We start from the raw sequence: 18,859 nt of genomic DNA, 5'->3' as shown, positions 1-18,859 counted from the left end.
AACAATACTTTGCAAGTTCCCAAAATACTCCATCTCATCTATAACCGTGTTTGGATCCGTTGCTCATCGTCGGCTCTCCTGCTCGAACCTTGCCATGATACCGAAAAGTCATGTATCGTCCACATGAGAATGGCTCGAATATTGGCAGACTGTCGACCATCGTGCTTGCTCATATCTTGCACAGTGACCCCCTCCTCCCACAAAATCTTAAGCTCATCGACTAATAGACAAAGGTACACGTCCATATTTTTGACTTTGTAGCGGCCGGGGACAAGTAAGCTAAGGATGAGATGTCATTTCTTCATAGAGAGCCATGGAGTGATATTGTAGTTGACAAGGACTATAGGCCACACACTGTAAGAAGTTGAGCGCAGATTGAATGGGTTCACGCCATCCATTGCAAGACCGAGCCGAAGATTCCTTGGCTCTCGGGCAAATCCTGGGAAGGTAGAGTCAATGTGGCTCCATGAACGTGAATCCGCTAATATTCGTTGAACTCCATCTATGGACCTATTTTGTGCATGCCACATTGTCAAGCTCGCCATGCCAGACGTATGAAACATGTGGCTTATGCGGGGGATAAGCGAAAAGTGTCTGAGAACTTTTTGAGGGATGGTTTGCCCTTGCAAGTCCTGTCGATACCTGTGAGCACCACACTTTGGACATGTCTCCATAGTCTCGTATTCTCCTCGAAACAGTATGCAATCGTTGATACATGCATGGATGATGTTGTAGTCCATGCCAAGCTTTCGTAAAACATGTCATGCATCATCACGAGACTCAGGCATGGTATTTGTATATGGTAATATATGATATTTCGATAACCTGAAAAAAATCATAAAACACCTTGAAAAAGCACAAATGTTTTTAATAATAGTACTGAAAAGAAATCAATGAAGCGTACGTACGAGGTACCTGAACAACTCGGTCACACTCGCATCGCTCCACCCATATTTTGCTTGCACACTTAGGAGTGCAAGCAGTGTCTTCAGGCGAGATACTTGGCACCCATCATATAATGGTATGGATGCTTCCTCTCTAAGTGGATCAAAAGTCTCAATATCCATGGGAATCAATGCATCGATCATTGCCTCCATCTCAAGCTCCAAGATTGTAGGTAGGTCTAGAAGGCTGCCTGTTTCCTCTGGTATTGACGGTATAGATTGGGTAGTGCCTCCCAAGTGGTGGATTGGCTCATGCACTCCATCCATCGCACGCCCACAAACTCTTCTAATTGGCTGCAAAGGGTGCACTCCTCCTTGGGACGAGACGTCACCTCCTTGGATAGAAAATTTACCAGCCACACCCAATCTTCTTATATATGGTATTCAATTAGCTTGCGAGTAGAATGTATGATTGATATTAACTTTTCTTACCATTTGCTGAAAATCTGCAATCACCTGATCAATGATCTCAGATTGAAACTCACCGAAGCGTCATACGTGTTCTATAGACAATCGACGTTTTCGTCTAATTCCCAACTTGCATTGAGAGCAAGGACATAGGACACGCTGATTAAGATACGCCTCGTGATCTTGAACAACAAGACCTTCATCGTTTTCCATTTTGTCTACATTATGACAAACAATTTGTTTTTGTTATCATTTTTTTTTCTTTCTTAAATTATTCTCCTCTCCTTTCATCTCTCTCTCTCTTTTTCTCTTTCTTTATTATGCTATATGTATTTCCTCTCCCTCTCTCTTGTTCCTTCTTTTTTCTCTTCCTCCCCCTCTCTCATTTTCTTTAACGATCACGGCTACGACTATGATGAAGACTACGACCACGACTATTACTACGACCACGACCACAACCACAACCATGACCATGACCACGACTATGATGACCACGACCACGACTACGACTACAACTACGACCACGACCACAACTACCACGATAACGACTACAACCACGACCACGACCACGACCACGACCACGACCACGACCACGACCACGACCACGACCACGACTATGACCACGATCACGACCATGACCACGACCACGACCACGACTATGACCATGACCACGACCACGACCACTATCACGACTACGACCACGACTATGACTACTTATATAGAGGTGAAGAGAGAGACAAGAGTTAGGGAAAGAGTAAAGTTAGAGAAGAAGAGGAGAGAAGTGAGAGAGGTAGAAATAGAAAGAGAGATAGAGAGAAAAAAGAGATAGGGGGAGAGAGAACGATTTAGGGAGAGTATAGGAAGAGAGAAAGAGGGAAGGGAGAGTATAGGAAGAGAGAAAGAGGAAAGATTGAGGGAGAGAGAATGGTTGAGAGAAGAGAGAGATCCGACTAGAGCATTTGGCACCCATAGCCAACACACCGTAGAGAACACAAGCACAAATTGATTACGACTACGACTATGACTACGACCATGACCATGACTATGACCACGACTACGACCACGACTACGACTACGACTACGATGACCACGACCACGACCACGACCACGACCACGACCACGACTACAACTATGACTACGACTACGACCTACAACTACGACCACGACCACGACCACGACCACGACCACGACCACGACCACGACCACGACCACGACTAAGACTACGACTACAATGACCATGACCACGACTATGACTACGACGACGACTACGATGATGACCACGACCATGACTACGACCACGACCACGACTATGACTACAACTACAACTATGACCACGACCATGACCACGACTACGACTACGACTACTTATATAGATATGAAGAGAGAGACAAGAGTTAGGGAGAGAGTAAAGTTAGAGAAGAAGAGGAGAGAAGTGAGAGAGGTAGAAATAGAAAGAGAGATAGAGAGAGAAAAGAGATAGGGGGAGAGAGAAGGATTTAGGGAGAGTATAGGAAGAGAGCGACCACGACCACGACCACGACCACGACCATGACCACGACTACAAATTCCCCTTTACCATTTACAACTCACCCACCTTCTCTCCACACTATTGCACACTACAATCTCTATGAGGGCATGAGATTGGGATCTCCACAGATACCAAAGCATGATCTGTAGCTTGATGATTGCATATATACTACTACTACTAATGGAAGAAACCTTAAAATAGTTATTATGCTCAAATATATGCTTGTTAGAGCAGAAATTTGTTCCTAAGACTATTCTAAGGATGAAAGAGAGTTAATGATAAAAGAGTATCCTTCCTTGCAAGTGATTTTATATTATATTTTTTAATTAAAATTGATAGTTGAATATGAGTCTCCTAAGAGATCTTGTGATGATGTTGTTTTAGTTTTTGCGAAGCATTAGAATGATGCTGTTTTAGTTTTTTGTATTTGTCTTTTTAAGAAGAGATTGATTTTTATGGAATATCCAAAGTTATTTTTGGATTTACGTTATGAAAAATGAATGTTTTTCTAACTGATAGGTTGATTGCCTTTGTTGTATACTTCTACAAAAGTTTTTGTGCTCTCATAGGTGGATATTTGGTTAGACACTAAACCTCCCCCAAGGTTAGTGGCTAGATCCCTTTACCAAGGGGATAGTTTGAGCGTGGTGGAGGCTAGGAAAAGCCCCATGTATGAGAGGTCTCTTTGTAGGAATAATATTATGCTAGGAGGTGCAAGTGTGCTAGGGTTCTCTAGCCATATATCCCTTAGGTTTGTTGAGAATCGGCCTAACCCCTATGAGCCTAGGATGAGCTTATTGTAAGGTCTTATTTCCTTTTCTCTCTTTCTCTCCCTCTCTCATTTTCTCTCCCTCCCTCACCCTCACCCTCTCTTTCTCTCTTTCCCTATTAGGTTTAATGATTTTTCTCTCTCATCTCCCTCTCTCATTTCCTCTCCCTCCCTCTCTTTCTCTCCCTCTCTCATTTCCTCTCCCTCCCTCACCCTCATCCTCTCTTTCTCTCTTTCCCTATTAGGTTTAATGATTTGTCTCTCTCCTCTCCCTCTCTCATTTTTTTCTCTCTCCTCTCCCTCTCTCATTTCCTTTTCTCTCTTTCTCTCCCTCTCTCATTTCCTCTCCCTCCCTCACCCTCACCCTCTCTTTCTCTCTTTCCCTATTAGGTTTAATGATTTTTCTCTCTTTTTCTCTCTCCTCTCCCTCTCTCATTTCATTTTCTCTCTCCTCTCCCTCTCATTTCCTTTTCTTTCTCTCCCTCTCAGCAAGATGGTCACTCTCCCTCTCTCTATCTGTTTTGTGAATGCGCGAAAAATGACGTGCTCGGGTTTCGGCCCGCGTTTTTTTTACTTTGGGTACTGTCGCTATTTGTGTAGCGACGCCGCTATTTATCCTCACTAACGCCCATCGCTATAGGCTCATATCCTTGTAGTAAAAGGAAAAAGATAGAGTGCAAAAAAAGAAAGATGATCACAATATTGTCCCTAGCAAGTCAAGTATCAAGATCATGCAAATTGATTTTGATTATGACTACATACTTACAACTTCTTCTCTTGATACTTCATAATTGACTAATGCCTTGTCTACCTATACTCAGTGTTGGTTGCTTGATTAAGAGGCTTCATTTCATGCCACCCCTCATCAAGAAGAGTTCCACTCCTATCACAACATGACAAGATCTATCAGATTTAGTAATGACCTAGCCTTTGATATTGTTAGTATTGGAGATGTCCTTCAAAAAGTATGTTTACTTTGCATGATGTATGCATGTTCTAGCTCTAACCAAAATCCTGCTTTTGGCTAGAAATTTGAATGATGCAAATTATGTTGTATCTTTTGGTGATTCCTCATGGAAGCTTACCCATGGGAATCTTGTCCTAGCACAAGGTGCCAAGTCTAGCACTCTTTATCCCTTACGTGTATCAAGGTCTATCAACCATGTTTTGGCAGTGGCTACCATACCACATATGCCATTATGGAAGAGATAAGCCTCGTATATTCTTGGGATATGCAACATCATGCATGATTGCTCTAAGGGGCTCCTTACCTTGTCGCAAAATGAGTACGTCCAAAAGATCCTTGAGTAGTTTTACATGCAGGATGTTAAGCCTATTAGCTATCCTTTACCTTCTCATGTGAAGGTTAGTTAGGCCCATTGGAAATAGTCTAATGAGCAAAAGGCTGAGATGGCCAAGATCCCTTATGCATCTGTAGTGGGCAATTTGATGTATGCCATGTTAGCCACTCATCTTGACATAGCATTTGCAGTGGGAGTTGTGGCATGCTATATGACTACACCTAGCAGGGCGGCATTGGGATGTCGTGGGAAGGGTATCATGAGGTACCTTAAGGGCACTGAAAATATGTGCATATGTTATATCCATGTTCTGGTGGCCAGGATATAAGAGTCATGGGGTACACTAACTTTGATTATGCAGGACATGCAGATAGTAGAAAGTCCACCTCTAGCTATGCCTTCATCTTTGTTGGATATTATGTTTCTTAGATGTCCATGGTGCAAAAATGCATGGCCCTATCCACTAAAGTAGAGTATATTGCAGCCACTAAGGCTTGCAAGGAGGCTCTTTGGTTAGACCATTTGGTGCTAGACCTTGGTATTATTGATGTGGTCCTTAACTACATTCAAATTTTATGAGTGCTATTCAATTGGAGAATCCGATCTTCCATGCAAAGATAAAGTACATTTAAGGTGTGTTACCACTTTATCTATGTCCAAACTACCATCTCTGTGTGCCTTGAATAAATTTGGAGATGATTTGATGTAGTAGGGATTAGCACTAGAGGAATAGACGCAAGAACTGTTTTTGCTACTCGGTTTAAATGCTTTCTCTGAACAAGCATAGGAGGAGGGGAGTCATGATCTTCAAGGATCGATTTAGAATCCTCAACAGAAAGAGGGGGAAGCACTGGAGGGTTATGAATTTCTTTGGTAGGGGTAGACTATGTCATAAAAACATGCAAATAAAAGCCATATGTGACATTAATCACATTACCCCTAGTCACCCTAATAAAATATTGATCCATTTTAACCAAGAGATAGGAACTCCGATCAATGGTTATGCCCTTGAGCACCACTCAAGAAGCAGTGAATAATTCCTTGGACATATAATTGGATGGGATCTTGGCAGGCATAAACCTATCCTGAAGGAACGAACATAGTTGTTTCCAAAAAGGATCAGATATCATGGAGTCACAAACCCCAGATGTAGTGATGACCCATTTGGCATCCAATAATTCTTTGTTGGTTTGTCTCTGTAAGAGCTTCAAAATATTAGCATTGAAAAAGAATTGGCAAGCTACTGGAAAAGATTCCCCACTATACGGAAGAGACAAAGCCTTCCCCAATCCTCGAGGTGTCATCAAAACAGTGTTGCCTCAAATTGCTTGTTGTATGAGGTTAAAAATTCATCACATAGGGTCGGATCATCAAGAATAAGTGGCAATGAGAGAGCCACAAACTGGGAGAGTGTGGCCTTGGCAATAAGGTTTGATGTTGTCAACTGAGAACAATCTTGACTAACCAATGGAATATGCTGGACAAGAGGAGTATGGGGTGCCATTCAGATAGAAAAAATAAACACACCACACATAGACACAAATAAGGCCTACAAAATAGTGAAACAAAAAACCAATAAGATCCTAACAAAGAATCAGTCCATCCACAACATACAAGACCCGCCCCTAAGCAAACCACATTCTAGAAAAATTTCGACATGACTTACCCACACGTACGACCAATAGCTTCATGAAAGGCAACAAACATGCACTCTAATCCCCATATCAAACAAGAAAATAAAATAAAAATAGGCATACCGTATCCCAAACCACATCAACGTGACCAGCAAAACAAAATTAATACCACAAATTACACCACTCTAGCCCATGACTAAACTAGGATGAGACTAAAACCTCTCAATATGGACTAAGTAATCGTTGATTGTGTCTCCCTCATCCCACGTGTCACATTCATTGACTAGATGAGAGGTGTGTAGTGAGGAAGGATTTAGATTTAATGGAATGCGGATTTTACCAATTATTAATGATGGGCGATTTTTTAATTAGGTGATTAACCTTTTAAAAAATTTGCAGTTCATTTTATCATTTAAGAAAAATTATTATGTTTGACGGTGCACTAAACGAACTTGGACTTTGATTCCAACTCCATGGGTCTCTAAATGCATATTCTTTTCTATCAATTTATTGTGTGAAGCACTTTTTTGCTAGCGCATGCAAGAGTGATGGCTAGTTGATTTTATTACCAATTAAAAATTATGTGTGTTTAGCACATGAAATGCACGTAAGGTGAATGGTAGGTTGATTTTATTTTAATAAAATTGGTGTGTTTGATTGGAGCATGGATGTGCATGGAAAAAGTGATCAACTCGTTCCTTTTAACCATTAAATGTGGCTAGGGTGCAATAAAAAGAAAATAAAATTTCAAATACTTGTAGGGTGTATGAAATTAATTTGGAAATCAAAATATATAGAAATAAAAGTACACAAAATTTTTAATTTAGGAAGATGAGGGAATAGGATGAACATATGGAAAACAAGAGTAATGAGGAAGGTGACATGAGAAATAGAGGAGACCACTCAAATGACACGTCCAACAACCAAGACGAATGTTTACATGGAAAAAATACACCCAAAATTGGAATCAAACATTAATAATGAAAAATATGTTGGCCAGAATGAAATTCAATGAAAAGTAAAAATAACTATGATGAGAAGACGGATAGGGCCATGAGGTCAAAATATGAATCCCATGAGAAATGGGGTCATTCACGTGAAAAAGTGATTTAAAAATGCACATGAAAATTACAACAAAAATTAATTCCATAAAATATGTCAATTGAAACAAAGGGCAAAAAAAAAAGAAGAAAAAATGTCAAGCCTAATACTACATAGGCTCATCAAACAGCGCTTTATTATCTTCTCGCATAGCTTTATTGCTTGCGTTGCTTTGGGATCTAGCACGAATTGTTTGGTAGATTCCTACGTGTTATGCACCTGTTTCCTACATTTTTTTCAATTATTCCATAAAATTGGAACAACAATGACATCCAACTTACATGTGTTAAGCATATCTCTAGTGTTCATTCTGGGCTAGGATCAAGCCCAATCTTTTAGTGAATTTCTGCCATATGAGATAGGTTGATAATGATTTCTTAGTAAGTTATTAGCTTTTACTAACAACTGTAAGCGGTGGTGGCCAATAGGGTTGTAAGGTCAAAACACAATTCCGATGTAAGTAATGTATATTCGCATGAAAAACGATCAAAAATTAGTAGAAAAATACAATTAAAAATTAATAACATGAAATCTATGGATCGAAATGAGGGGGAGGAAAATTAAAAAATATTATATGGGACTGGGGCTCAAGGATATTCAAGAAGGATGCCTTTTTATTGAGAAAAGAGCGTGTTCACATGGAAAAAATACAAAAATTGCATAAGAAAATACCCGCAAATATGCAAAAATGAATAATGGCCAATCCATGTATCGAACAGACAAGCTATAAAAAGAAAAACTATATGAGAGAAGGGGATGATCACAGGATTATCATGTCAAACTGCACTTTCGGTGTGAGAAAGATACGTTCGCATGGAAACATGTCCAATTCTTGTAAATTTCTTCAAAAATTAATAATTATTGAGCCGTTGCTCAAAACATAGAGCAATAAAAAGGAAAAATGGCCAATTCAAAGGGACAAATAGGGATATAGGATGAGATTATAATTTTGTTGAACGTAGGATGCGTTCACATAAAAGATCAGCAAAATGATAAAAAATGTTAAACGACAAGGAAAGACCGTAGAAACGGGGTAGAACACGACGGATGGGTGAGGAAGAAAGCTCAATAAGGCATAAATAAAATAGGATATTGTTTCAGGGTCAAACACAAACAAGATATGCATGGATGCATCTCCACACTTAAGACATGACACATATATAAGTAACTGCAATAGGTAGGGTTAAAAACAATTGGCCCATTTAGTTGGTCGATGTGGATTATCATCGACATGCTGGGAGTCAGGGTCTCCACATGAGGTACCATGGCTCACCGCACACACATCCAACATGGCAAGGATCATGTAGCAACACCCAAGGAGGTAGCAATGGTGATAAAGAACCGATAACTAGTAGGGAAAATGAATATCACACTCAGCTCAACAGGCACTCATATAAGATGATAGATTAGTCGCTCGCCAAGCTCACATCACTCAGAGTGGAAGGAGGAAAAACCCATATTTCACACCCGATTGAGAAATCGGAAGAAGCAAGGGGAATGATGCAAAGGGAGTATGCCAATATGCACAATTGATAGTGCATCAATGTATCCCAACCCATCCCGTATATGTGCAAGAAGGTAGGCAAGGAACCTTGCAGTAATGCGGTATACAAAATAGAATGATATGTCCAATGGTGATGGTAGGGGCCCATCCCATGTGTGCATAGGGAAACGAAAACATACCTGGCATCAATATTATAATGCCCCTCAAACCTCACATCTCAAAGTTGATTGAAGGGAAAATCAGTCACACTCAGCCCTCCCTCTGTCTCACACTCTTTAGATGAATATAAGAGGACAACTTGATTCTTGACATCCATTGATGTGATCCTCATGGCCACCTGTGCGAAGGTTGTATGCCGTGAGTGCGATTGATGGTGTAGGAGTGTGCCCCGCCCTGTGCCCATCGATACAGTGCGAGAAGCAAGGCCAAGGAGCCTTATAATACCATGCATAGGAATAGATTGTTATTTGTGTATTGAGAGACCCAACCCGTGCATACAATGCTCCATTCACACATCTCACCTCTCTATTGGATTTAAAGGGCAAGGACTGGTCACTCACCCCACCCTCTATTGTCTCACACTCTAGTGATAGATACAAAAAGTAAACTATACTCACATCCTCATCCAATTAGGATACGAGCTCACATCACTCAAGAGGTTGTCGATGAAGATAATTTTGGACTTGTTGATGATGTCAAAAAATATATGTTGTTGAGGAAGAGGTATACCAAGGGAGGTAGCTGACAAATCAAGAATGTCTTGTGGCTATAGGATGTTACATTTGTTGGAGAAGTCAAACGCTCTATAGAGTCACAGGACACACCACACCAAGGGAGGTGGCTTCAAAATTGTACCTTGAAAATTTCAACTAAGGAACTAGCTAGTCTAGACTACAAGGTGTTGCCCCCTTTTCCACATCAAGATTCTCGCCCAAGGGTGCATGCCACATTTTCTTGGAGCGAGGCCTGTTATGATAGAGAATTTCTTTCTTTTCTCCCATAATAGTTTTTTTTTCTTTCTTTTTTTTTTAAATTTACCCTATTCTCAAGGGTGGTTCCACCTTTTCTCAAAGAGTAGGTTGGCATGACTGGAACTGAGGTCCTTTTCTCTCATGACCTTTTCTTTTTTTTTCTTTTTCCTTTCTTTTCTACAAGTAAATGGTAGAACACCATAGGTCATAACCAACCTCGCCACGTCAATTGGATTGAATAGGAAGGTAATAGCACAGGGGCAAGAGGTGGAGCCAAGGGACCAGAAGAACAATGCCACCTTATCAAAAGTAGAATAATCGCTATCAATAATAGTATGCAAAGCATCACCAATTGACACCCAAGCGAGAAAGGGGTTGTCGACTGTAATTGTCAAAATCCCTAAGGAGAGAAATACTTCTTCAAGTGATAACCATTAATTGGGAAGGGATCTTTAGAGATATCAATGGCTTGTATTTGAACAGATCCATTAGGATTGATTGCTAGGACTTTGTAAGGGCCCATTTAGCATTGTTGGAGCTTTCTTGAAAACTTACCAAAGTATGAGTCATAGGTGATAAGGCACTTTCCTTGATTTCTTTATGTTTGATGAAGCTTTCATGATAAGCCTTTTGTCGAGCCTGTGTGGCTTCCATACACTATAAAGCCATCCATCATATTTTGTCCAAACATTCCAAGTGGAGGAGACGGCACTGCAGGGACTCATTATCTCCCAAGCACTCTACTTTGACAAGGAAAACAGCTTTTGTGCTGTACACCAACTAGAAAGGTGTCTATCTTATAACAACCTAATGGGAAGTTATGTATGCCTAGAGGACCTCTATAAGTTGATCGACCCAACAATGACTATGTGCAGCAATGGTTCTTATCAAGATCCAGCAAAGGATACAATTGCTAACTTCAACTTGGCTATTGGCTTTGAGGTAGTAGAGTGTGGACTTGCAATTGCGGATCTTGTAAAGTTTTATCAGCTCTTCCATAAATTTTTTTAGAAAGTAAGTGCTTATGTCAATGACCAGCTCTAAGGGAGTGTCAAAGTGAGTGATGATTTTCTCGTATAAAAATAGGGTTACTTTGTTGCCATCATCTCGTTTGAGAGCTTTGGCTTCACACTACTTCATTACATAACCGGTACATACCAAAATGTATATGTTGCTTCCTTTCTGGTTGGTGGATTGATGGGACCCATGAAATCAATCCCCCACTTCTCGAACGGCTTTAAGAAAAGGATGGGTTGTAGTGTCATAGTACTAGATTTGGTAGGCTTACCCATTCGCTAACAAGCATCACAATGTTTGCAATAGTCATAGGTACCTTTATGTAGTGTAGACCACTAATATCTTATGAGCATAGCCTTTCTGGCTATTACTTCTCGTGCAAAGTGTCCACCACAGGGCTCATCATGGCATGCTTTTAGCACTATCTTGATCTCACCTTTCCTAAAATGGATCTTTGCATCACTTCATCTTTGCCTCTCTTGTACAAAGCACTGCCTAGAAAGTTTAGGGGGATGATTCCAATAGAAGCTTCTTCTTCTCTCTGCTAGATATGCAAAGGGGATACTATTGTGTGGCCAAGAGGTTGGCAATATCTTCATACCATGGGGTTACTATTTCAACTAGAAACAAGGAAGCATAGTGGAGATCTAGATCATACTACTCCTCTTCCTCAATCTAAGGAATACGCGATAGATGATCGGTCAACACATGGGAGCGACCAATGGTAACCATTTCAAAGTCAAACTCCTAGAACTAAAGGAGTCATCTCATCATTTGGCCTTTCATATTATCCTTATTCATCAAGAAGGTAAGTGACTCATGATCCACATAAAACTTAACGTGCCTTGACAACAAATAGTGTCAAAACTTCTCTAGGGCAAACACCATTGCTAGGAATTCTAACTACATCACTGTGTAGTTCCTTTCCCGATTAGTGACCTTATGGGTTGCGTATTAGATAAGCTAATCTATCTTTGAGGAGCCTTTTTGACATAAGACTACACCTAGTCCTTTGACAAATGCATCAATGTGCACATGGGATTCCTTCATCCAACCAAGGGATTACAATATGGGTGCTTCAATCAGACACTATTTTAGATTATTAAAAGCTTATTTACAATCAGAGTCCAAGTAAACTCTACATCTTTCCTTAGGAGGTTATGAAAAGGGGTTGCCTTTTGTTGCAAAATGTACAATGAATAGCCTATAATAGTCTACATTGTCAAGAAATCCCCTCAACTATTTGAGGTTAGTTGCTTGTTAGAGCTACAAGCTTCTCAATCTTGGCAGGATCTATTACTATCCCTTGTACAAAGATAATTTGGCCGAGAAGAACTCATGAAAAGACTCCAAAGATGCATTTGTCGAGGTTGAGGGAGATCCCATACTCTTGGCATCAATTAAACCACTGCTCCAAGTGTCTCCAATGCTCACAGATTAAACGATAAACACAAAAGTCATCCATGTATACCTTAATGAAATCATGCAAGTGAGAATGCAGCCATCATCACTCTTTGAAAGATAGCAAGGGTGTTAATTTTAGAGCCCAAAAACGACATCACTCTGTAAACATAGGTTTCCCATTCTATTGTGAAGGTTGTTTTGGATTGGTCTTCTTCTACATCTGGACTTTATTATATCCTCTAAATCCATCCAGTAGTAGGAAATAGAGCTCATGTCCCGCCACTCTATCTAACAGTTTGTCTGTGAAAGGAAGAGGAAAATTATATTTCTTTGTCTTAGAGTTCAGCTTATGAAAGTCCACAAATATTTGTAGCTTTCCATTCTTCTTAGGTACTACCACAATGGGTGAAACCCATTCACTATTGGCCAGCACTCGATAGATCTACTTCTGTTTCTAGCTCTGTTGTTATTGTGGCCGTGTTATTGGGGGAACAATACATCCATGCCTCTATCTCACTGTTGTTTGCCAGAAGTAATTTTGCATGGCATTCCTAGTTCAAGTAGTAGGTGTTCACCCATTGACAAGGGCTTTACTTCTTTTGGGAGTTGGCTTACAATGCCCATTGTTAAGGATTGTGCCTCTATTTTCTTGGGGAAGATCTATTTGACAACTTCTTCCTTTATTGATGTACCATCTATAACTTTATTGGAGGAGTCTATTAAGACTTCAACAGAGGTGGATTCATTACCTTTTTGCAAGCCATACAACTTCATTACCATCTTTTGGGTCCTCTGCCCAAGGTTAGGGTTCCCTTGAACCAATTCATTCTTGCTCTTGCTTCAAAAAGACATGGTCTTCCCAACAACAGAGATATGAGGTCCCATAGGAATTTGGTTTCAACACTAAATAGATCAGCCACCAATAGTCTCTTCTTGCAAGAGTTTTCTTCACATACGGGAGAATGCCCAAAGGCTTAATTCTGCTTTGTTCTACTAGTCTAATAAGCCACTATGTAGGTTGCAGGCCTAGATCCTTTATTATCACATCCATCACTATGTTCACTGATGAACCTCCATCAATTGATACATATGCTATAAAACATCCTTCAATCCAAATGCCAATCTCTCGAGTACCAAGATCCAGGAGGGTATTAGCCACATCCACTTCTTTCACAAACTTTGGGGCTTTATTGGATTTTGTGGCAGCTATGGGAGTAATCCTTAGGCCACATCTTTTTGTCAATACACTTTTAAATTTATTTTGGTAGTTGTAGGATGTTGGATCTTCTCGCTCAACCACCAAGACCCTCAAACCTCTTATTGCTTCAAGAGTTTCAAGCCAAGTACAATGGCTACCTCTCACATAGCAACACTCTCTCTCACACCTACAAGTGTAGTGAGCTTACCTCCATGCTTGATCAAGTTGCACGTTTACATTTAAAAATTATATAGGAGAGAACCTAGTGCTCTTTACAAAATGAATTACAATGCGTTCAAAGCGCTTTCTTTGCTAGAATATTTGGTGCATTCATTATTGTGTGCTTCCTTTTGCATTAAGGCTTTTCCTATATTTTTCTGAGCTTTCCTTTCTTTTTTTCTTTTCTTGTATTGGGCTCTCTTCCATTTTTTAACTTTTTAGGGCCTTTCTATCTTGGGCTTCCTTTTGTCCTATAACATTACCCCCCTCCTAGCCAAGTGCTAGTCCCATGGCATTTATTATTAAGGGCTCAGGTGGTTGCCATGTGGATTGATGATGGGGTTTTGGGGGGGTTGGCTATGGATAAGAGACACATCAAAATGGATAGAGAGTTGTAGAGGCCAAGGATGGATTGAATGGATGATGGGGGACTCCGATGTCATTGGATCACGAGTTGCAAAATATACTTGAAAAGAAAAGGAAGTGCACTACCTAGGGGTGTGCCTAGCTCATAGTGCAATGCACAGTGTCTGTGCCAATGGAACTAAAAGTTGGGTCGAACCTTAGACAAAAGCCTGAGCTGTTGTCCCACACTTGAGGAACCAGTTCTTGTACAAAGGGAGATGATGTGGGTGTAACTTGGAGACAGGTCACCGTAGGCAAGCAAGAGCTCCCTAGGTGTCTCCTGCCCTTAAGGTACCCTAAGTATGTGAAGTGGGAAAAGGGCTAGGGTGGGCCCTAGGTGCAGTGCTTGTGATGTTCTAGAGTGTAGCTGGGCTAATTTTCTTATGGTACTTCTTTTCTTTTTAGTTCCTTCCTTCTTGTCCTTGTCCTTTTTCTTATATGTTCTATTTTTCTTTTCTTTTTCTCTTTTCTTTTTGAATGAATGAATGAATAATTTTAATAAGGGAGCATGCTAAGAGGCATCTTGTTTGCTGAGCAGGGGCCAAGTTACATAGTGGCTTGAGGGCTTTACAGAAGAATACCCTACTTTGCAAATGCCCCTATGAGCTAGTTCTTACATTCAGTGGAGTAGATGACAAAAACGGGTGATTACATCTAGTGAATTTACTGTCACTCATATACTCTAAGAGGTTCATGCAAAATGCTGGCAAGAGAGTGACTCTCATCATGAGGTGCACTATCACACAGCTATCTATCCTAGCATTTGTTGGGGGTAAATGCGCCTTTGCCTAGCCGCCCGTGTATTACTACACTAATAGTACCCGCCACTACACACTACAAGTGGCGGGCGCCCATTACCATCACTTTATTCTTTATTCTTTTAGTGACAGTTTGAATAAAGGAAGGCCCGGTCACACATTGTGACTGTTGGAGTTCCCATTTGTGTCTCTCTCTCTTCTTGCTCTTGCTTTCCACCATAGCTCACTTCCAAGCAAGCTTTGATCCTTCTCACCTTTCAACTGGTTTCAGAGCTTTGGATCAGAGCTTGATCATGGAGCCTGGCATGGCATTACTTCAGTCCAAATTGAAGACCTAGAGCTTGGAGCTTCAATGCCAGCCATGGCTTCTTCCCCCCAAGGTAAGACTTCATCTCCCACCTCTCCCCGACCCTCATAGGCTCTTTGCAGGTGTTCCTTGGCTTCATTGGGCACCTTGTATATCCCCTTATCCTCAGCATAACCAGCAGGCCCCACAGTAGCAGCTCACATTTTTTTGCGCATGTTTCAAAATCTTGCTCAAAAATTCCATTTTTTCTCATATCTTGGGCATCCAGAATCCGATTTAGGCAAGGTAAGAGTCTTACTTGGGGTTTTGGCACTCTTCAGACTTGATGGTGATGTCAGATCTGCCAAATTCTGATCATAGTATTTTTTGCAACAGATCTAAGTTGATTTACATCAAGAAAATGTCATGCTCTTAGCTTATGTGATGCTCCTGAGGCTTGGTATTTGATACCCAAATGCTTTGAGGATGTTTGCCCAATGTTTTGAGATGCTTTGGGACTTGATTTGAGCTTCCATAGCTCGATTTATGCAAGGATTTACTATTGTACATTATCTGGGAAGCAAGATTTTATCAGGGATGGCTTATGCATAATGCTCTTTGTTGACATTTGCGTGTCCTGTTGGATGTATTGATGCTTGGTCATCATGGTTTCTGCCCAGATATGCTATTTGAGAGCTATTGAGCCTTGATTTGGATGCAGACACTTCATTCTTGGTTGGGATTTATGCTACCTTGGTTGACAGGTTATTTTACCTCCAGTTTGGTTATGCCTATTGGTTTCAGGCTATATCTTTGGGATATGCAATGAAGTATTGACCTTCGGGATACGACATTGAGCTTGTCTTTGGTTCCAGATCTTCATTTGAGCTTGAGGTTGGCTTTCAAATGCATTTGATGCTCCATCTTGGATGTACATATGGCATGTATGTTACCTATGTCTAACCAGTGGATATTTCTTGGCTTGCCAAAGTTGTATTTGGGATACAATTGATGTCTATTGATGCTCTAATTGGAGGCTACAGAGCCGATATGCTCATGATGTCTTATTGATGTCTGGTCTTTGATCTTTTGTCACTGGTGATCTTATATGCATTTCTTGAGCTTCTTGGCTTGGTCCATACATGTTTACCGCAGCACAGAGGAGCGGGAAATGGAAAAAGAGAAAAGAAGGAAAAGGCGCCTTAAATGGCAACTAGACCCGAAAAAAGATTAAATGCACGGGCACGATCCTCAAGAAGTCTTGGAGTCGCCCAAGGAGAGTAAAAGAATAAAAAGCGCACTATTAAGTGCGAAAACACTTCCAAAACCTTGTAAAAGAGCGCCAGGCTCACTCCTGTGCAAATTGTATGCATTAGTTGGGGATAGGATAGACTAGAATGGTGGGAAATGAGGAAATGGGCCTAGGCTAATGGCCGGCCATGTAAAAAAGGGGGATGACCGCCCATGGAAATTAGGGCATGTATATAAAGTTGAAAAGTGAATGGGAAGCTCATTCTTGTGTGTGGCAAAAAGTAGCTCTCCTCTTCTTCTTCTTCTTCTTCTTGCTTTCTTGAGCTTGTGCTTGAGAGAGGGATTGAGAGAGTGTGAGGGAGTGATTGTGTGAGAGCAAGGGATCTTGGAGAAGAAGCTCTCCATCTTCTCTCTTCATCTTCTCCTCCTTTCTTCTCTTCTCTTGTCTCGCACATGGCTATGGAGGATGAAGCCCATGGGAGAGGGATTGAGGTTGCTTGAGCTTGCCTCAAGGATCGTGGAGCTACCGGTGTGCAAGAAAGAGGAGGGTACTCGATCGAGCATCAAGGTAAGCTCGCTACACCCGTAAGGTAGGCATTGCGTGTCGGCTATGTGAGAGGTAGCCATGGCCGCTCGGTTCGAAACACTTGAGCAATAAGTGGTCCGTAGGTCTCGGGGTAGAGCTTGAAGCTCCCCTCCATTTTGGTTCCATTGTCGGGACCAATGGAATCGAGCCTTGAGCGCCGCACGCATCAGATCGAGCATGGAAGTAGGGTTTGCAGCCTGAACCAGTGCTCGAGATAACTAGGAGATTTAGGAGGTTTTAATCTGTGGAACAGGTAAGTATTTGGGTTTGTTGGAAGCATTAGATTAGGACTACTGTTCTGCATTTCTGTTTTTCATATTGCCTACACTAGATTAAGGTTAGATTAGGGTAAGAAAAGAGAAAACAGAGGTTTCTGGCTGCTGCTGGAAATAGGAAAACAGGGGACCAGATTCAAGTTTTTGGGTGAAACAGGGACAGGGAACTGGCTGTAAGGTTTTGCAGTGCTGGGAAAGGACCTTAAGAGGCTTGGGAGGCCAGGACAGACCTCATTTCTTTAGTTGGCCTTGTGAGAGAGAGAGAGAGAGAGAGAGAGCTTCTGGTTCACAGGACGAGGAAACACGACACCAATTCTAGGTGCATTTGATTCGTGCTGCTTCAGGTGAGTCCGGTGTGTTCCATTAGTGCTCTAATCAGTTATGGGGAGTCTTGTTAGATATGATCAATGCCCCACCCTCATTAGGTGCTACCAATGATCCATGGTGCTCAAAGTTGTAAGGCCCCCATTATGAGGAGAAGCCAAATGTGAGCCCGGACATTGGTTGAGTCCTGACTTGTATATCAGATGAGGTCTATGTGACCGGATGGCAAAAAGGTGACTGTTGTGGGTCTAATCTTTGGGTTAGACGGAGTGGTTAAGCTGGTAGCAACTCGAGGCACATTGCATTGAGTTGCGTGGTAAGGGAGTTAAAAGGGGCCCCTATTGTGGGGTCCGGGGGCCGCGGAAGCGGCCCCTGGCTGGGGGGTCCCAGGGGGGCCAGCGGCCCCCCTGGCGGGGGTCCGGGGGCAGCGCCCCCGGCCCGATGGTAAAGGGAATATTCCCTGGAATATTCCCTGGCCGACTAGTGGAGGCTCATATGGTAGGTCGGTCAGCAGGCCGACCTAACGACCTTCGCGGGCTATAAAAGCTAAACCCCTTCGCAGCCATCTGACACTCATCTTTCACCCAGTCAGAGTTGTTGTTCCAGCTAGCCTTAAGCTCTTCACCTATCTTCTGTCTAGATCGCCATCTAAGCTTCACTCAGTGGAAGCGCACGGGTGGACAGAGCCATCTTTGTATCAGTTGTTTGGAGTTAAAGAATTTTACTGATTCTTCTCTTATCTGTTGTGTACTCTCTATCTCTTTCTCAGATTCTGTTCGCTGCGCCGTGTAATATTTTACATGGTATCAGAGCCCAGGGGGCTCTAGAGATCGGAGAGCGTGCAAGAGGCAAAGGCTTCAACAGCAAAGAGAAACGATGTCGACTCCGGGAAGCAGTTCTGGCGCATCAGGAAGCGGTGCAGGAGGTGGTGCTGCTGTACCGGCTATTCAAACACTGAGGATTCGTCCACCAACCT

Source organism: Lygodium microphyllum, chromosome 3 (genome assembly GCF_053477565.2).
Source record: "Lygodium microphyllum isolate KBCC chromosome 3, Lygodium_microphyllum_v1.1.10, whole genome shotgun sequence".
Taxonomy (NCBI): Eukaryota; Viridiplantae; Streptophyta; class Polypodiopsida; order Schizaeales; family Lygodiaceae; genus Lygodium; species Lygodium microphyllum.
Note: the sequence above shows the minus strand (reverse complement) of the source record.